The following is a 22,151-nucleotide window of genomic DNA, read 5'->3' as shown; positions in this document are numbered from 1 at the left end:
AATTATTTTGTCTATTTTGGAATATTGCAAACCAAGATTTTCAAGGGAAAAAAATCTTTTTAATTGATGAGTTGAAAAGTTGTCCAGACTTGCCCGTGTGTCTTGGATGTTTCTGAAAAAAAAATAAATAATAATGAGAGGACTATTTGAGGTACTGTATGTTGGAAATTACTAGTTTTATAGCAATGAGACCCAGAAAAGACAGAACAGACATCTAGGGTGACTTAGTGTAAGTTTGGCAGACAAAACAGTTCTGGGTGCCTTGCTGTGTGATACCTCTGTTCTTGTCATAGATGAGTTGCTACAGCAGCCTTGACCTTCCTGATAATCTTTAAATGGTCCAGGTCATTAGAGCTCAGCCAGTAGTCCCACTGTCTTTTAAGTCAAGTGCATTTGATTGCTTTTTCAAATAGAAAGTGTTTTTAAGGTACTTTTAAAGGTATTTATCGGTGGCACATTTTTAAATTATGGTAATTTTCCATAGATATTGCTCACATTGATACAAAGATACATCAGGTTTTGGCTTAAAACATGACAGTTTCTTTTACCAAGACCTTAAAAAGAATGAAGTATTCAAAAATCACAGAAATATATTCCTTTATTTGATGTAGTCTTCTAAAAGAAAATGAGAGATTGTTATTGATTATTGCTTTGTAGCTTTCTGTGGGACTTCTAATTGCAAAAGCTTATGTTAAACATTTCCAAGAAATTCATATAACAAACAGCCCTAGTTTATATTGGCTTTCTGTAATATTTTTTTAGAGGATTTAGACAGTAATAAAATTCAGGTCTTCTTTGTTTCAGAGAAAATAAAGATATCTCTTCTAAATAAAGCTAATAGTTTTGAGATATTATTTTCATAGGTGTAATGACATCTAATCATCGGCTAGGCATCATGTTATGTGCTATATGGACAGAACAAAGTCTTTATTCCTAAAGACAGAGAAACTGAGAGCATGTGGAAGAGAAATCCATATAAGTAGGGCTAATATCACAGGGAAAGTGCAAGGATTAGAGGAGGAGAGCAGATGAGAAATCTTATCTGTGTGTTATATGGCTTAAGAAAAAAATACAGTAGAAGAAAAGGGACAGAAGCTGAGTGGAAGTGAAGGAAAAGGTTAATACATGTAATTAATTCATGTCTGGAAGAAACATGCAAAATCCATTGCAGGGTGACAAGTGGAGGGTGCACTTGAAGAGGTGGTTTTTGAAGAGAGCTTATGGCTATGGGGAATCACTTTAAATTGGGTAACATATTGCTCAGCCAGAAATACAACAGAAACAAAGAAAGCAAATGTCTAAAGGGTGAAGCCAACTGAACAGCAGGAATTGGGACAAAGATGTCTTGCAGCATAACAGCAAAAGCAGCAGATATTGTTGGGGAGAGACATTCAGTGGTTGATAGATAAGATACTGGTGGCAAAAGAGTTAAAAAAAAAAGGGAGGGGGGACGACCACATGAACTATGGAATGACAAGCTCATCAGGGGAGTGGAGCAGGTAGAAGGTGGCTGAGAGATACAGCGAACCACCTTTGATGAGCAAAAGTCATGGAAAGTGACTGAGACGTGTGACAGTGAGATGGAAGGAACAGATAGGTCACACTGAAATAGGTGAGGAGCAAAAAGCAGAGTAGAAGCTAAATTAATTAAAAGTGAATTCAGAAAAGCAGTATGGTGAGATGCTCTGGTGGGATGACCACATGGTTGACATTTGGCAGAGGTGGAGATGCCAAACCTTGATAAGTATGGGGTATGATAACCGGGCCTCAGGACTTGCTTTGTCCAGAGTCCCCTGGCTTCCTGCTGGCTTGAAGTACAAGTTCTATGAGCCACCACAGCCTGCCCACCCCATGGAAACCCCAATAGAGTAAGGATGATGGAAAAAGATGAGTATGTAGTAGTTGACAGCAGTATACAGGAAGAAGAAGAAGAAAGGAGAGCTAAAGAACTTAAAAAAAAAAACCATAAAAATGAGAAAAGGAAGACAAAGTAAAAACTGAAAATGACACCAGCTTGTCTAGAGAACTACGGTCTGACCCCTAGGCACCCAGCAAGAGAAGATGACAATAAATTATTAATTAAATGAGATAATAATGCATATAAATTAATGAATTTCATAATGGGGACCGCAATTATTTAAGAAATTGTTTTTAACATAGGTGATCTGCTCTGACATGAACAGATCAGTTTATTCAGTCATTTTAAACAGCTATAATGTAGGAAGCACAGGTGTGAATTCCTTTTCTAGCTCTTTTTCTTCTTTTTAGTTACAGAGCTGATTGCAATAGCTTTTGTAAACTTGGCTTCCTCAACAAAGTATTTCAAGTTCTCTGTAATCATGTTGAACACAAGATTAATCATTTTCCTATAGTAAGATGTTACATTGAATATAATTTAATTCTGGTTGTTTACTGCATAGTTTGCTTTTGAATGTTTGCATGTAAGCAATTTCTCCTTCTAAAGTTCATAGGTAATAAAGTAGTTCTGATTTCTTTGAGCTTCGAAAGGTGGAAGTCAGCCTGATTGAATGAATTGGGACTCAGATGCTCTGCAGCCCAACAGCAAACCCAGCAGTTATTGTGGGGAAAAGACATTCAGTGGATGAATGGTAGAATTCAGCTGTGCAAAAGAACATACACTGCGTGGGGTATTTAAAGAGTTTTAACTTCTATCTTGCCATATGCCAACCTCCTAATCCTATTGGTATATCACATGAGCTATGCTGCTGCTACTAATCCTTTCAGTAAGAAAATTGAGCTACTCTTGTAAAGTCTGAGAAAACTAGTAGTTTTCACCATCATATGGATTTTCTGGAAGCACCATGACTGCATCCAAATGTTGAAACAAATTCCAAACAAGAAAATCAAATCCAAGTGCTTTCAATTCACTCTCTTAAAGCATTTAAGGCTATATAATGTATGCACATGTATAAGTAGATATTTTAGTTTCAGTTTGGAATGATTAAATAGTCTCAAAGAGAAGACTAGAGCATAAATAAATCACTGAAGCATATGCTTAACATAAGCATGCATATTGTCCTTAAGGAAGTGGCATTTGGGAATGCAAGTACGTATTAAATCCCACTCCTGTATCTTCCTTTTTATTCTCTCTCTCTCAAACTGACACTGGGTTAATAATCGGTTCTTACTAACCAAGGTTAGGACTCAATTGTATGTATCTATATTCCTGATTCTCAGATGAAGAGGTGAATGAAAGGGAAATAAAATTACTTTCCCACTTTAATACAGGATACGTATGGACTGCAGTGTAAATTGAACACAAACTGGATGAAAGCACATCTGCAGGAAGATGGCAGTGAAAATCACCACCAAATTCTCTTTTTGTGTTTTATTCTTTCTTCAATTACATATAAATAACACGGGGTAGAGTCTTGGGGTAGTCAACAGAACTGTAGCAAAATGTTGTCCAAGTCCCAAATGTCCCAGATGGTTTCATTTACCATTCTAAATAAAAATGAAAACAGTTGTTAGCCCAGAATTTTCAACTCAGAAAGCTCATCTAAAAAGGAAAGTGAGAAGTGAAAAGATGGGAATTGAAGTTCAATTTCTTTGCAGATTTAGCCCAGAAAGAATAATTCTGTTTAAGAATAGCTTAGTGACACTCCAAATTTATGTCTTAATAGAATACATGCAGCTATGAAAAGGACAAAGAAAGGGATTATTTTTCCCACTGAAAATTTGATTTTATTTTTTAGTGGGAATAGGAATAAAGACATATGCATTGTATCTCCAGATAATTTCTTTAGGTTTGCACTTATTAAATGCAAATAATGATACTGTAATGACTAAAAGTTTCTGAAATAATCTTAGAAGCTGTCATCTTTAGACTGGATTCTTTTGATTGGCACTATAGTTCTGGAATTAATATTAAGTTTACATATCTATTTTGGGAGATATGTTGTTTAAGCTGTTTGACAGGATTGTTTGGAGTATGTGTAAATCATGGTACTTGCTTTTACTTGTTGAATGATACTCTAAGTGCCAACTGATTTGAAAAGATATTTCCTATTGCTGAACATGGTTTTTAGTATTAGAATGTTGTATTCATAGTGGTTTAAGGATATTGGGTAAGGTTGAGTGCACAGAGGCAACATCTTTTGTAAGACTGCTGTTGGAAGAAGTGGGTGAGGAAGAAGTGGGTAAGCTTTTCCATCCAACAACATGAACCGGCTTATTCAGCTTGTGTTCTGACTTCCTACAGACCTTGTTTATGAAAATATTAATCTGATGTTTCCTACAGGAATCATCTAGATACAGGTGGTTCTTTTTGTGGTACAAATAAGCCAGACTCTTCATATTCGCTCCCCTTTGGTCTGGCTTTGTCACAGGTGTGAGTACCTTGGTGGCACTTCATGAGTATCAGAATTACACCAGCAGTAGCATGCCATGGGGCAGCTCTGGATCAGGAACATGCAAAAGCATGGGTAAAGGGTGGTTGCAGCTAGCTTGATGTGTGTTGCATTGTGTTGCACTGTTTGCCAAAAGTATGTGCTATTTACTGGTTTTTCTTCTGTGGCTTGTGTTGAATGAAGTATTGGGGATTCCTTGCTTCTGAAATTCCATCAGAGATTTAGGTCCCATCATTTCCATGACCACTATGGGGCTTATGTGTGTGAAGCATATACTGAATCTGACTCACATTCACAATTAATTCAAAGTGGATGGCTGCCACACATTTACCTGAAGCATAATAAGAATTTTTTTTCAGAATAGGTTTTAGATTTCGTTGTATTTTGTATAAAGTGTTAAGTACTTGATTGCAAGTTGTGTTCAAGTGTCTGGAATGGATATTTTCTCTTTCGGAAGGTGTTGCTCTGTGGAATAAAACCACGTAATGAATTCTGCTCATTTACTGGGAAGTCATTATTCGCATCAAAGAAAGTAAACTTTAAATCTGTTACCAATGCCATAGGTTCTAGAGGGGTGATGAACTGTGACACAAGGCTCTGAATAACTTTAAGCTTAACAGCTGTGAAATTGCCTGAAAACACATTTATTTGCATATAAAAAAATAGAAGCCTTCGGATATGAATGAGATACTTCTACTATGAAAAGAAATTTCTACAAAAAGCATTAAAAAGAAAAGACACTCTGCAGAGACATTTATGAAGACATTGGAAGTGTTATCATACTCATTGGGTTGGATTGTCTCACTTACTGATTACTTGATTTACCTGGTAAGGATAATTGCTGGATTTTATGTAGGAAAACCATTGAGGTTCAATAACAGAGTGTCATTTCACTGGCTTTCAAAACAACATTATGTAAATACACAGTAATGAGTTCACACCAGGAGATTCAATGATGTTTTTTTCCTTGATCGTGTGCCTTGTCTAAATTTGAACTCCAGATTTGTTGTTGGCTTGACATGTTCTTGATAAACAAGTATTGGGACTTAATGAGCAAGTATGAAGGGTGTAATATCATAGGAGAAACAACATAAGAATATCAAAATGATTCTAATGGACAGCGAAGTCTTTGCAGCATAAATTTAACATCTTGCACGAAGAGTCTCTGTAGGTAGAATGATAATGCTCTTTGATGGTCTAACAGTTTCTCCTCCTCAGGGATACCTAGTAAAGGAATCTCTGAAATGTTTTGTATCAACCTTTTTTCATACCTCTTGTCAGTTTTAGATGGTTCTTTTCTGTTTAGTTAAATGAATTTCACTTTTGACATATACTCTAAAGTGTAGTTCTACTCCATAAAAATGACACTATTGGGTCCTATATTTATTTTACTTCAGCAACTAAATGTCAAGTATATTTACTGTTGAAAGCCTTACTTGATAAATCCCATATCTGAAAACTCAGGCTAGATTGTAATAGCTGCATGGGTTTTGTTCTTTTTTTGTCCATTTTCACTGATGCAGGGAAAGTTCTGCAAGAGAAATTATGCTGCTGGGCTTGCAGAAGTATAGCTGACCAGAAGTCATTGGACAGCTGTTTTGGTGATGCCCAAAAAGGAAAATAAGTCAGTTTTCTTTCCCTTATCTGGGACAACTATATATGGGGTTTTGTCATTTAAGCTGAGATATGGCTGATTGTCCGAAAGGATCGAAACTGTCCTGTCATTTGTTATAGTCTGTTAGAAGCCTTGTGGACAAGTATTCCTTCAGCTGCAGAACTGTGTCCAGACTCTGGATGTTACTTGCTGCTGAGGCCAATTTGTTGTAGACAGAAATCAACTATATCTCAAGCTGTGCGCTCTGCGGTATAATGCTAAGGTGTGTTTTCTAACTAGTTTTGCTAAAAAAAAAAAAAAAAAAGATCTGGACCTTCTAGATCATCACTATCTTGTGGACCCTGAAACTCAGGACACACAGACTTTATAAACATTTTATAGAGCAGTCACATTTTAATTGTTGTTAAAGAGCAAAAAATGCACAGAAAAGAAAGGGAAGAACAATCAACACATACTGACACGCAAAACTGTCCCTCCCATGTCATTCAGAGAAGCCTTGGGTTTTGGCCATTCCATTTGTGGGACTAGTCCTTTCATGCTTTCTTTACCTTCCCAGTCTTGTTTTCAGGCTCTCATCTGTTCTAAAAACACCAGCCTCTCAAAAAAAGCTATACATATTAGGTGGTCTTCATGTTTGGCTTCAAATCTACAGTGTATGATTTGCTACTTGTATCGCCAGCCCAGATTGGGAACATTGGTTCCTGATGGTCCTGGACTGAAACAAACACACTTTCTTTCTGGTCGTTCCATTTGGAGAGATGGCTACTAGAATTAGTGATTCTGGGTCATTGCATTCGTTTACCAACCCAGAATACCCCAGCCTATTATAGAGATCAAAAGGCAGAAGTGAAGCCAAAGTAAAATTAAAACAAATATTCAGAAAGCAAAATGTGGATGCATTTTAAGTCCACTTTAAATGAAGTTAAAGCAGCTCAGATTTCTGTTCGGGCTGAATTCTGTTACTTTTGCATGTAGTTGTACAGTATATGCTGAAGCTGTGTGGTCACAAATTTGCTGCTGTTGGTGCTTTTGCTGCCTTGGTTAAAGAATGAAACTAGCCACAATAATTTAGTCACTTATGCAGAAATTATATATTCAAAGAAATATTTATAAGCATGCTACATCTTCTAGTAATTAAAAAAAAGTATAGCATGTTTTCCTTAACAATTATAATGTATTGTAATAAGAACAGATGTTTTTTAATGAACATACTGTGTTTTAATGTGTTTGAAAAAGCCATGCAACATCTACTTGTACTTGAATGTTTTTTTAAGGAGCTATGTTCGTTGGGATTTTATAGCATACTTCCTACTTTTGTTTGAGTGACATGTACATTTTGGGGTTTCCCACATTTTACTTTATTTCTCAGTAGCAAAGCCTGATTTTTTAAAAGTCTGCAATCAAAACGTTCTTGATATTTTATCTTCCTGTGTTTTAAAAGTGTGTGTCAACATACAGCAGCTGCTGCCACATAAATTTCACTCTGAATAGTACATAATTGCAAATGAAATTAAAAGCAACAGGTCATATAAAAGTTTAGATTGCAACCCTTTCGAGAGGGTGTGACATTTTCATGCCCTTGTCTTCATCAGACAGATTAATTTGGTGATTTGTAAGACTAAATATTCCTTCAAATTAATTCACTTTGTTAGGGACAATCTGTCTTTAAAACAGTTGGATTAAAAAAACCCAAAAGAATTCTGACCTAAAATTTAGATTAAAAAATAACCAGGTTGGCAGAGGAAAAGGTCACTGTGTTGAGTAAGCATTCCTGAAAAGTAACAAGAAAAGAACATCAGTTTTTTCTTATCTAGGAGTAGCAAACTAAAACCAAAAAAACTCAAACAAACAATAAAACCCACCAAAACCCCAAAAAATAGAAAATGAAAAGAAACCCAATAAACTGAAGTGTCCCAGCATATCTGAAACCCGGAAGAGTTTGACTGAAAGCAGGAAAACAAAGCTGCATGTTGAAGTTTTAAGTTAGCATCCTATTCTAAGATGATTCCTGCTACTTCTCTGACAAAAGCTGTATCCTGAGGTCACTGACTGGTCCCTATGACCCCTCCTGATGACCTGACTGGCCCTGGGCACTGCACTGCCATTGCTGTGTCTCCTAGGGATCATTAAGGGATCATTACGTGCAGCTGGGAGCCTTCTCATCCAGCCTGCCCAGCCTCTGCGGGCACTTCAGGGTGCCCTGAACATCCCCTGTCCTCCCCAGGACCTTCATGGGCAGCTTGAACCCCCTCCCACCCTCATGTTTCCCATGCCATGTCCTATTTCCAGTTTTGGTGCCTCTATGTCTGCTGGAATACCCCCTGTAACACCTCCTCCTGAGCAAGCTGGGGGCTGTGAAACACAGGAGGACACACCTGGCTGGGTGGGACGGCCAGGTGGTACTAATAAGCCTTAATAGGGAAGTCCAGGTGGCACAAATAAGCCTTAACGGCCCTGATGAGTCTTACCTGGGTCCTCCCCATCCCCATGGACTCAGGAGCCTATTTAGCTCAGCTGTGAGGGGGGCCCCCAACCCCTGTCTGTTACACTGTGCTGAGCTGGCTCTTGCTACATCTTGAGAAAAGGGGTTTCAGTTGTGGATAGTAAATACAGAGAAGTGGTAAGTCCTGGCATTTATTCTATCTGATATACTTTCTGATTTTAGTGCTTTTCAAGTTAGGTTGACTGCACTGATCTTGGTAACTTCCATCAACTTCTGTATTTTGGGAGAGTTTCTATCGACTTCTGGAAGGTTCACTGAAAGAGAGGTTAAGCTTTTCAGAAGATGAACCTTAAAGAGCAAAATCAGGCTGCTTAGGTGAAAATATTTTGATGAAATATTCAGAACTATGGGAATGTATCTGAGGGGTTTTTATTTGTATTGGTTATTCAAGTAAAAAATGATAAATATGCACTGGTTTCTGTGAGATTCCTCATACAACTGATTATTTGATATTTTCTATATTTGTCCTTGCTTGGGGTGGAGGTGAGAGGTGGAAAGCTTGTTCAGCAACTTGCGAAGCTCAATGTATTTTCTGATCTCATATCCCCTTAGCAAATATCCTGTGAGAGCAATTTGTTGTTGGGCCAGGTAATATAACAAGCTATTAAACCAGGCTATTAGCTATAGAATAGTTACAGATTGGTAGCATTGCCAGGGGCACACAGAATTCGTATTTTCACGTTCAGAAAGGCAACAAAATTTGTGGTTATTAATAAAAAACTTACTTAATGTCCACCAAAAAACTAGCAAGTAATTCTCTACCAGTGTCTGTACAGTTCTTTTCTTACTCCTCCTTTGCTTGGGTTTTCTAGTCTTCTCTTTCCAATATGAAGTCCTTTGTGTACTTGCCAAAATTGTATTAAAAATGTATGTTAAATTTGATAGCAAATATACTTTAGAGAACAATTGCCAGCGAAGCTCCCATGTAATAAAAATTCTTGTGACCTTACTGCTTTGGGAAAAAGGTAGTTGGTAAGAATTGGTTAGTGATGTCACTGATCATTTAATATCTACTCATGATACCGCTGGAATTAGCTGGAGGTCTTAGATTGTTTCCCCCAAACACCTAGGCCTATCAGAGGGTAGCAATTCCAAATATGATCATCTTAGAGAAGATTTTACTATCTCAGTGAAAAGTTCACCTATAAATGGTGCTGTATCATTATGTAGATCTCTTTAAGACTATCTAGAGTAATGTAAGACTAGATGTTGTAAAGGAAGATACCTACAGTATTTGGCAGTGTATTACCTAATATCTGGCTCCATGCTTATTTGAAAGGAATCCAGAAATCAGCATGCTTTTTTGTGCAGCATGAGGAAGGGGCGGGGGGTGGGGAATGCTGGTTAATGACAGAAGAAATACCTAGAAATTGCCAGAAATCCACTATATACTTTATTTCTGTCTTAGAAATTATTCCATGGCTACATAAGATTTATATAAACTACAGAGAATAAACCTTTGTGTTAGAAATGGATAAATAAATGCCTCAGAAGAGGTCCTATGTGCATAGCACATCTTCCTTTAACACTTCAGCATCATTAACTGCTTCTTTATTTGAAATTCTTTGACTACATTTTGAGTTTGAACTTGACTCTGTAATGTTCAATTATTCTAGTGTACATGGAGATTTTCCACAATGGTAAAGTTTTCCCTCCATTTAGTACTTGGAAATCTTAGAGATTTTTCCTTTAAAACTGAGTTTACCACACAGTTTGTGACTACAACTACAGGAAGCTATTCTCCAGTTGCTATATAGTTGTTGCTATACATATCTTGTTGGAAGGAGCCCTTGGTAAAGCATACCCTACTCAAGCATCTTACATGTTAAACAGTCACTATGTGTATAGTAAGCATCTGAGTTTTGGATTCTGTGGTTCCTTTTGAATGGTCCAGCCATACAAAACTTTTTATCAATCTGCTGTGCATAAACATTCTGTTTCCTCTATGAATTTTTTGGAATATTTTCAAATGTCCCTTGGAACACTTATTTCCCCTCGTCATCATTACATATAAACATAAAGGCTTTCTCTATGATTTCTGGCTGAGGGGATATGTGGATGCATGGCTTTCTTCCAAAATGAATGTATGTTTGTTTAAATCCAAACAGGATCAGATTTAGAAGCCAGAGATTGGAATAATGTAGTTGCCCTATAATTGAAGGATGTAAAAGTAATTAATTTCTCATATTTTCTTTTCTTTCATGGTATTTTCTATATCTAATATATTGTCAAAGTTGCTGAAATAGAGATTAAACTATATATCCTATGTGAGGGATCATTTGAGTTTTATACAGAAATATTTTTAGCTGTTGGTCTAATTGTTACGTGAAGGCTCCTCCGAAAACTGGCAAGCAGCAGTAAACCTGTCTCTTCTTCAAATTAAACCAGCTTTAAGCAGAGACCTAAGTTTTTCTTTTCATATCAGTTAACTGTGATTTATAGCTAAGGTGTGGCTTTGCTAAAGCAACAATATTTATTCATCACCTGGATGAATAGAAAGGTAAAATTTCTGCCAGTCAAGGCAATCTCCTCTGAGTGCTTCTTTCCAGGCATGTTTCGGTAGAGACAAGGCAGGCAAGACAACTTTCTCCCCCTTCTCTCCCCTATGCTTCTTAAAAGCATTTTTTTAATGCGCTTCATTAGGTTTTTGTGTTGTGTTTTTTGTTGTTTTTTTTTTTTTTAAATAGTAGGAGTTGCTAAATTTTAACCTTTGTTACGAGGATGTTCAGCGCTGTCTCTTAAATGTACTTCAATTCATGGAATTCTCCTGTTCAGTCCTGGTAGTTTGTTCACCCTTAGGTGGCACAAGGAAGTGCAAATGTGTCATGTTTCTTTGCCATTTATTAAGAGTAATAGCATTTGCCTCTTTACAGTGAAGAGAAACATGGGACATGTGTAGTAGTCGTAAACTTGTTTCAAGGTATTTCCACAATGAATACATTAAAAGTGTGCCCCTAGCTGCAATGTTGCTTTTTGTACACTTACAAAATTGCTTATTCAGTGTTAAGAAGGCAAATCTTGCTGTAATATTGTAGGTTGTCATGCGAAAATAATGATCATCAGTGTAAAAATTTAATTCCTTCATATTGCAGCTCCTTCCCAGGAAACTTTATTATATGTGAATTGAGTTATAGTATGATGTTAAACTATAGTTTATACACAGTAAAGTGATACAGAGAACAGGCATTATACCACCCATGCTTTTAATGCCACATAATGAATGACATATTTCTCATGGGGGTGAGGAGGAGGGAGGCCAGTTGTTTTAAAGCACTGAATCCTGATCCCATTAAAAACACTGGGAGTCTTGCCATTGACTTTGTTCATTCCAAGATCTGGATTATGAACAGTGGTAATTATTCAACTATTGAACAATAGCAAAATTATTTTCAGAATAAATAAAAAAACCCACACCAAAACCATCACCCAACAAAGCAACAATAAGAAAAAGCCCCAAACAGACAAAAAGATCACCCCAAAATACCCTTCAGTAATATTCTTCTATATGTATTCTGTTTCTTAACAATATAAATATTTATCACTCCCCACCCGCCCCTGGATTTGGACCTGAAAATATATGTATTCAAAGGCTATCCTAACAGATCTACGCATTTGTAATTACAGTTGGGCAGAAAACGGAACCACCCATCTCATTCTGTAAGCAAGGTGTAGATATCTTTCTTTATACAGGTAAAATACCGTCTCACCTCCTAAGTCAATGAAAAGATGGTATAAAGATTCTTTATGGCCTATGCCGGTGAAGATCTAAGACCCTACTTAACAAGGGGGCTTGAGTTTTAAAGAAACATGAATTTAAACAAATGAGCAGCTCCGTAGGTAGAAAATGAGACCGAATGCTTGCTTGTGGTAACCAGCATGATTACACATATGTTGTTGTGGTGAATTGTGGTGAAAATGTCTCTTGCAAAAATCAGTTTAAATCTCATTTCCCCTTCTGGTTTTATGCCTTTGTTAGTATTTTTCTCTTACCAGGTTGTGGTAGATCTAACTGAGCTCTGCTACTTTAGAAGTAGATGTAGGTTAGAGGTATCAGTTGAAAGACTTTAGAAAGAACGAGCTGCTGAATTAAGGCAATTCTGTATGTCCCCTGTATGCTTTGGGAAAACAATTGTATTAAAAGTTGTAAGAAAGAAAAGGGGGGGGGGGGGGAAATCCATGAAGAATTTGAAGGTTAGTAGAATGCTTCCATTCTTCATTATGATGAAAAATTTTGGAGGTCTTTGGGTTTTTTTAATGTAGAAATGCCGTGACTATGATTATAAAATTTTCTTCAATATTGATATGCAGGATGCAGCTTCAGGTTGTGTTATGAATTTACCAAACACAAAATAGTTTTTGTGAGTAAAAATGTTTCAAGAAACTTTGTTTTTCTTATTGTACAACTGTTAGGCTGGGAGAGCTCTTTTGAAATGTTTCTATGTTTCCCAAGGTTTCTAAGACTCCGCTAGTTTCTTAGGAAATCTAGGTCTTGGAAACTTCCAAACGTGAACTTCTAGTTTCTTTCATCTTTCCAGTTTTTCTAAATAATTTGGTTGGTTACTTCAAAGTAAGCTTTCCTTCTTCTTTATATATCTTCCACACACACCCACCCCCGTAACTTTCTGCTTTGTTATATTTTTTTTTTCCCTCCAGAATAGTAGTGTTTTGGAGAATAAAAATGATAACTTTCCAGGCACACAGATACAGTGCCTCTGGTGTAATGTTATGTGTTTTCTAATAATTATAAACAGTTATAAAGAAGTTCCAAGGTTATCAAACTTGTTACTTGCAGTTATGTCCTGTGTAGTGTTGTGAGGTGAAGATGGTAGTTACTGCTACTGTTATATTATTGCAAAGGCTTTCTCTCTTAAGACTGAAGATTTCATAAAGAGGCATGCTGGTTTGTGTAAAGTAAAAAATAAATGGAACCTTTCAATGAAAACTGAACTCCAGCCCATTAAAAGAATGAGATTCTATTTTATGCAATTCAAAGAGATGGATGATGAAATTGTTAGGGAGGGGGGAAAAACATTGATGTTGAAGCCTGTATTAATTAATTTGGAATAATTCAGCATTGGTTGTAGAGTTTGTGTAAACAGAATTTTGCTGCAGATTACATGTAAAAATCTGACTTGATTATAGACAGTTTGATTTTCAGAAAGTTTGGTGAAGTTTATTTTCTAGTATCAAACTTCTTGCAATTGGCAGGCTTGAAAACTTTTGATAGCTTTTTTTACAGGCACAAGTATGCAGTTATTCCTTATATGTGGAATACACATGATATTTATCCCTTTTAAACAATATAGTGGTTTTGTTTCACATAAAATTCAGAGTTGGTAATGAGTGCCAACATGACTATTTATGCTGTTTGAAGTAGGATTTAATTTAGGGGTGTTTATCATTCTGTTGTTTTATTGGGTTTGGGGTTTTGGTTGGTTTTTTTTTTAATCTTTGCTGCTTATTCTTTTTGTACAAAGATTAACCAAATTGGAAACTTCAATTTAAGAGAAGTACAAGATTTTGGGACATTGTATGCATACTGGTTATAAAAATTATTCCAGAGAACTAAGGCGAGATGAACAAAATATGCTTGCTTTATTTGAAATCTCAGGGCAGGTTAGTCAACAGATCAATTCTAACATAAAATTACAGTGACTTTGAGTTAAATAATTCAGAAGCAAATATGGAAGGTTCTAATTTTGGCTGAAAAAAATGTGTTGACTGTCATTTAAGTTTTAAAAACTTTTCTATTTAGATGAGTAAAAAGGGAAAAATTAAATTATTTTTGCTGTCTGCTATAATTTTTGCTTCATATGGAATAGTTGAATAACTGGATTAGAGCTCAAATGCTTAAGAAAAATAATGCAAAAGGTAATTGTAATCTCAGAAAAATGAAAGTTGTGCTTTGAATGACTTTGTGTGCATATTGGTTTATCTTTTCATTCTGGGACAGTCTAGCAGTGCATCTAGATTATCTATGCATCCCTCCTGTGATATGATTAAATAATGTTTCTCTGTAGCTGTGTGTTCCTTACCTTCTGTTGACTTTTTTTGCTTTACGGTTTAACTGCCATAATTTTCTGATTGTCAGCTTCCTTTGTGCAGACTTTCAGTTTTCAAAATATGGTTCAGTAACTTTGTACTTTATGTTTGGGCTAATTTTTCTTTCTGTCATAAGTTTTACGCATGAATTTCAGCAAATTGTTCTTTCATAGTGTGCTTTTTCTGCAACTTATTTTCATAGTATTAACAGGTTTTGTGTGATCTCTTTTTTATGTTACAGTAAGTTATTCTGTAGTCAGTTCTGTGGTTCTCATTACCGTTCCTTCATTTAACCAGCTAGTCTATAACAGTTGAGACCATGTCAGAACAGCCTTTTCTTCTGTGTACCTTTAACCTGTTTGAGCATCGCTTACGTTATTTAAAATGCAAAGAAATTGGTTTTAGACATAATGCCTGGAGACTGTATTTTTTCAGTTTGAATCATCACAGTAACCACCACTATATTGAAATAGCCCAACTTCCTTCACTAGTCAATATGCAACAACCTTCTCCTGGTCAGGTAGTCAGTAATACCCTGACTTCCACATTTTCATTCTTATAGCTCTGGGATTTGCAGTTTATGATCTAGAATAGCTTTCTTCCCATTAGCAAGCCGTAACAGTAGATGTGTATTTAAGAACTGCAATTGATTTCCATTTTTTCCCCCTCAGACTCTTAATTATTTGCATTGCTGAACTACATAATGAAAATCAGAACATTAATGTATTTTCTGTATGTGAACACTGCTTTTCATTAAGTTTTATGGAAATTTAATGCAACTTATGGACTTTCACATCCAAATTTTAATGTTGACATTTTTCACTTTCATTTTGCATACTGTACTTCAAGTACCCAGAAAATATAAAAGGCTAGAGATGAATTTCAAAAGCAAACTGAAAAAGTTTGTGGACCTATAAATGTTCATGTGCCACCAGCAGTTCCTTTACAGTCAGCAGTATTCATTCCTTTTTAGAATGATGGCATCATTACCTTTGTTGAAGACACTTTTTGGCAATAAGAAATCCAAGCTGTTTAGAAATGTAACAGAATAATAATTTGAAGACATGGAAGATACCTACATGTGCATCTCTTGTTCATAGTAGAATTTTTTTCTACTGAAGTACTGTACCAACAGTATACAATATACGTTCACAGCTTACGTAAAGCCCTCTGAAATCTACAATTGCAAATAATTTGCTTCTAAGACACAATATTATTTCATCGTTACCTGTTATTTTTTTCTATTCAAGGTGGGGAAACTCTGCAGGACTTAGCAAAAATCTAATACAATTTGTGATCATTTTTTCCCATTTCACTTAAAAAAACCCAAAACAACAACAAAACAAACACAAAACATTTGAACCCCCCCGAAAGATAAAATTTGGTTCCAAAGATCTTGCCATACTTCCTTGTGCAGTGTTAAACCAGTGAAATTCACTTCATGGAATGTAGTGGCCGTTAAATTTTATGGGAGTTCAAGATGTGAATAGGCCAATCCATGAGGAAAAACTGGAAGGAGATTCTGAGCCAGAATTTGTTTGGAGAACGTAGTGCTAGAGTAGTACTAATATATCCATTCCTTCTTGTTCTGCTTGTTGAGGTATCCACTGTTCAATAGTGGGATAAGGAGGTCTCTGGCCTCACAGAGTAGGGCTTTCCTATGTTATATTATTCATTCATCCTACAGCCTTTTCATGTCCGTGCATTTAATCATTTCCTAAATAATGGTCATTGAATCATAGAATGGCTTGATCAAAGACCTAGTCCAACCCCCTGCCATGGTCAGGCATGTCTTTCACTAGACCAGGTTGCTCAAAGCCCTGTCCTTCAGTTCTGTTAATTATTTAAACTTCTTTCTGTGTTGCAATTTTTTGTCTCCCTGAGAAGATACTATGTACAAATTCAAAAGGAAAGAGAAGAACTGTAATCTTCTTGCTCTGTAATATTTTTATGCATCATCTTGTTTACTGCTAGCGACAGCCTCTCCAAAAAGGTAAATAAGAATCCCCCTAAGTGGAGGCTGTAATTAGTTTAAGCAAATGTCAGCAGATCTTACGAACTCTTAGTTCATAATTAGTTGATTCACCTTCTGAACCATTTCGCAGCCTTTTGAGGCTTTTATCAAGCCGCTGTCATATTTGGCTGAAAATTGAGAAAAGTAGAAGGTCTTCTAAAAGATGCAGGGCTTGAAAGAAGGAAAACCTTTTAAGTTTAATGTAATTTCACTGAGCTCTGTGCAGTTAAAACCATAGCCACATTTGGATGTTAGTATAGCAATTCTTAAAAAAAGATTCATAATATTGTTCTCAATGTTATAGTATCTTTGCTGTATTATTTTCAGACCGTGCAGGACCCACCCTTTGAACACACCTGCAGTATAAACAGGCAGATTAACAAAGTGATGTGGGACACAGGAAAAGTAATTTGAATCTTTAAACTCAAAACTAGTAAGGATGACTTCATTTGGGGGGTTTGGTTTTGTGAGTTTTTTTTGGCTGTGTGGGAAAAAGATGTAGAATGCAAGGGTTTATAGACTGTGTGTCTTCACAGGTATTTCTGTTTTTATCTTTATGTATATTTAGACATTGTCACTTCTGGCACTTCCTATAGGTCTGTACCAATATTTGAAGAAAGCAATGAACTGCAAGGGGAGGTGTTGCATACATAGTGATGAAAGGTGGGGGACTGATCTCACGTTGCTTCAGCAGTAAAGCAATCACATTGAGAACTGTGCTGTCTTGCTGGAGTATTATGGTAACAAGGATATATATAAGCATTTTTAGAACAGCCTTGAATAGAAACTTTAAAGTAAAGGGCATTGAAATGCGATCAAAGCTGGACAATCACTTTTTACAAGCACTGTCTTCTTCAGTACTTAACCACTGGAATAGAATAATAACCAGAGGCTTCCGCCCAGTTCAATAGGTGCTTGCTTTTGTGAAAAATACCTTTTTCTGTCCTTTTAAAACATTTCTGTATCTTCCCACACAAGCAAATACTGTAAAATACAGACTTTCTCCTAGAAGACCACCTTTCAAATGGCTCAAGGTCATTATTAGGGGAATGCTAATGCTTACTGTCTGGTTTTTGCCAGATGTTTTTCTTCCAGGCACAGATATTACTTTGTGAAGAATATTCTTGAAAATTCTGATATTTTTTGGTGGTTATATGTTTTTTTTTTTTTCAGAAAGGAAAACTATGCTTTTCATTTATGCTGGTTGATGGGCTGTTCTTGGAATAAAACTCTATAATGACCTTTCTTTTGCAACTTCCTTTTCCAGGCTGCAGAACTTCTTGACCCTTTGTGTTTATACACCAGATTCATGTAGAAACAGTTGTTTAATGTACTGTCTAGAATTAATGCTTCCTCCTGATGGAATATGTGAATTAAAGTAATCAGGGGTCACTGGCATCATTTGTATGATTATGTTTTAGTGCAAGCTAAAGATATAAGCTATACTGGTCAACTGCAATTTTGGGGTTTTTTTTATGGCAAAGTTGGCGTTGTTTTTTATTATTGCTATTAATGTAATAAAACTGTGAGCAAAGCTTTGCTCCTTTAAATCTGATTTTAAAAAAAATATATATTTTTGCTGTGTCACAGGAAACATGTATTGCTTAGAGTAAATTATTTGGATGAACACATTTGGACAAAATGAAAATCAAATCGCTCATTTTCTAGGCATCTATTGGCAATAAACTGACTTTAGAGGTTCTAGACCATTTAGAATTTTTTTCATTACTTTTTATTTTTTGGTACACTTCTACTTTCAGATTTCAGTTATAGCTGTCATGATCAAAACAAAACAAGAGGCTTATTTTTAAGATTATTATCCCACCTTCTCCCCGCTCTTTAAATCAGAAAGACCAAGAAATCTCTTGGTCCTATTCTTGTCAGGATCCAAGGCCTTTTATATAGAAAATTGGAAGTAAGGATCTGAAGTGTTGTATGCTGTTTATATGACTAGAACATCCAGACTAAATTCACCAACGAATCAAATAGTCATAAGGAACATGAAACTGGTATAGCTTGAATTTCTTCTGTGTGGCTCAAGTCCAGCAAACCAGTCCTACCACTTAATTGTAAAACTTGAAAGATTTTTCATACCAGATCATTCTTGTGATGTGTTACGTCTGCAGATCAGAAATGTAGTAATGTATCAAAAGAACTAAGAGTATGCTAAGTTTTTTTCAAGGTAATTTGTATGTTGCCTTTAGCAATGAAAAGTCTTCTGATAACAGTCAAGCTATGCAAGCCAAGCATGGATTCGGACAGTACATGAGACTATACTTGGATTTGCTAGAATTCATAAAATCCTATAAATGGATTAAGTAACTGACTACTGCATTCCAGTAAGAGTTTAATTATGGTACATCCTTTTATATATACATTTATATAGGTGAATATTTTTGTTAATTTTGCTCATACTACTTAAATTGTATCTGAAGTCTGTGTTTCTTTGAGGTGAAAACATGGAATCTCTTAGCAACATAGAGCAACAGAAGTAGTGTTGAGTGTAGAAAATGAAAGGCTGTATTTGAAAGTGTGCTGGAATAGGAGTAGTCAGGAAGCTGCTGACCTGCGCTGGATTGGGCCAGTGTCAGCAGCAGTTTAGGGCCTCTGGTTTTAGCAGTCAAGCAAAAGATAGTGCCTTCATCATGCTCTTACCCGCTGATGATGCAGTGACATACTGGTTTGGTTCAGGGAGAAAGTAATTATCTGCAGCATTTTCTCATGCATTTCCATCTGAATAATTAGTTGATGAAATCCAAGGACAAGTGGTAGGAGGCTTTGAGGACTGCAAACCACGTGCGTAAACAGAGGAGTGACTCTTCTGTCTTTGCAATTTAGTTAATTAGTTTTTTCTATATGTAGTTTGGTGATAGGAAAAATGACATCTATTAGGTATTTAAGTCTTACATTTCCAGAGGCAGAAAAGCAGTCTGTGTGTCTTGCCCACTCTCTCTTTTATTCCCTAATAAATAGGATTTACAAAAAGGTTTATATTAGTCGTGCTGATATAGAAAGTCAGGTTGTCTCTTTGTTGCTAATTTGGAGTAGGAAGGCACAAGTAATACAGACACCGTATTTCCCCAAATGTATGAACATACAAGACGATGTGCCTGATCACATACTCCTAGTTTGATGGAGAGGGCTAGAAAGAAGCAGCACCATCTACTGACTAAACCACATCACTACCGATCCGAATCGGACCTACACACTACAACACAATCCGGGTGTTCTAACCATGTGAACGTAATTACCAGACCTCCCTGGTTTATTGGTTAACTACATAACAATAATAATAGCTTTGGTTATGGGTTCTTAGTATATCTTCCTTTATAATCTTCTTCTTTTTTTTTTTTTTTTTTTTTTAAAGTGACCCTCTTTTAATTTCATACAGATTTAAAAGCTGGTCTTGTCAGCTCCCTGCCAATTCACTTGATGATGAGGACTTCTAAATAGCTACTTGTTAATGTTATGTGTAGGTTCTGGGTTAGTGGCATTGCTTGAGGAACAGAAAACTGCTGCAGTACTTCACATAAATAAGTGTTAGGGTGACAGGTCAGGTAGAAAGCTGAAGTTTCAGATCCTCAAAGGTATTTATGCACCTAATGAATATGTTGGAAACGGGAGTTAGATGACTTTGGGGAAATGGCCTCGCATAGGGCAAGTTCTCTTTGGCTTTGGAGGGCTTCAGCGGTAAGCACAGATTTGGCCTGCTGTGATTAGCCAGTAAAGCTGAATTGTGTGATCTGTGGAAAGCTTTATTCTTTTGTGTGTGGATGAATGCAGGTTGATTCTTGTCGAAATTTTTTTAAGGATATTTCTCTTTAAAGTGTTTTACAGTTGTATTTACTTCTATAGCCCATTACTACAAGGGGTTTACTGCAAGACAAAGTCCTGTTGTCGTAGTTTAGAATTTCCACTCATGCTGCTAAAAATGTTCAGATCCGGGAAGGTAATAAGGATAAGACTATTTTATTCCCTCCCACCCCCACCCTGATAAACATCTCATCTAAAATAGAGGCACAACATGCTTTAATCCAGGAGGTGCCTGAAAAAAATTTGGCAACAATAGTTTTAAGTCTTTCTTACAAAGTATTTTAAACTTCATAATCTGCCACAGGTGGTCTGCTCTTCTTTTTGAAGGTCTTGTGTAAAAGACACAAAACACTATCTTCTGCTTGATGCTCAATTTAATGCTCAATTTACAGTTTAGTAAGATACAGGAATTACGATGATGTTTGATGTGGGCGTAGAAATTTTTGGTGAGTCTTCCCAAATTAATAACATTTAGTCATAAACTGTAGTTCTGGATTTTTTTTTAAACCCAAATTGTTTTATCTGCCCCTTTAAAAGTGTACCATAACTAAATTGATATTTTAAAAATAGCTCCAGATCTGGAGGAAAAGGAAACAAGATGAGTTATAACTGGGAATTTGAAATTGTGAGAATATCAATGTCTTGCAGTGTTAATATTGAATATTAGTAGCTAGACTTTTTAAATATTCAGTTTCCAAATACTGTACCTGAATTGTGGTTCAGCTTTAAATATTTTATGGGCAGATTTGTTGAAATGATTCCTGCTGAGTTGCTTAGTTACCTGATTTCATGGGTGGAATGTGTTAAGAAATCAAAGTGGGAAAAACTCCAAGTGCAAGTAATTGATTCCTGGTTGTTACATCACTAAAATATTTTTATGTACAGTGGATTGCTTTCCCTTTTGTGTGATTGATAACTGTTTATCTCTGTTAAACAGAAAGTTTGAGCCACTGGAGACTGTCTTCTGGCACACAATTCTCTAGCCTGAAATAAAGACTTGCTTTGGAAGCACTGAATCCCTCAAGGAGTAGCATTAGTGGGCTTCATCTCTTTCAGTAGATTTGAGGCTGCCCTCAATTCACAATACAGCTAACGTCTTAAAATTTGAGAATTCTTTTTGTATACTGTCATGTCCTAACTGATTAACGTGGTGGACCTCTAAAGAGGTAATATTTCTCTTTTTTGGCCCATTCTAAATTTTAAAAAAGAAAAAAATATTAAAAATGAAGTCTGAAATTGGATTAGAGTCTGTTAGGCCACATAATGGCAGATACAGCTATGGGGCTGAGAAAAAATAAGTGGTGACTAGTTGGTATCTGTGATATGCCTAAATATCTTTGTGCTGTGATTGAAATAGAAACATGCAAATATTCTGTCAGAAGTGTCTGTGTGCGTGTGACTTGCTGGTACTTGCTTAAATGTTGTTATTTTCAGACTTTAATAATATTTTCCCATCCCGGTTCCTGAATTCACAATGACAGTTTTTCTAAGTTAGTCTCAAGGGAGTATTAAATTTATTCCTGTCCCGAATATCTGAATTGGAATTACTGGACTTTCAGTACTCCCTGGAGAAGGTTTAATTATCCTAGAAGAAACATTAATGATGAAGATCATCTCTTCACCCTGGGACAGGGGGAAAGAACCGTTTTGGTGCTTCATAAACCTTTTAGAATCCACTGGCACTAGCACTAATTGTTCATAAAATACCTTCTGTGACATTGGCCAAAAAACATAGATGATGACTACCCGCTCATCATACCCCACAGGTTATTTGCTAAGATTACATTGCTTTAA

Source organism: Falco rusticolus, chromosome 10 (genome assembly GCF_015220075.1).
Source record: "Falco rusticolus isolate bFalRus1 chromosome 10, bFalRus1.pri, whole genome shotgun sequence".
In the NCBI taxonomy this organism is placed as follows: domain Eukaryota; kingdom Metazoa; phylum Chordata; class Aves; order Falconiformes; family Falconidae; genus Falco; species Falco rusticolus.
The sequence above is the reverse complement of the archived record's forward strand: the minus strand, read 5'-3'. Positions refer to the sequence as shown.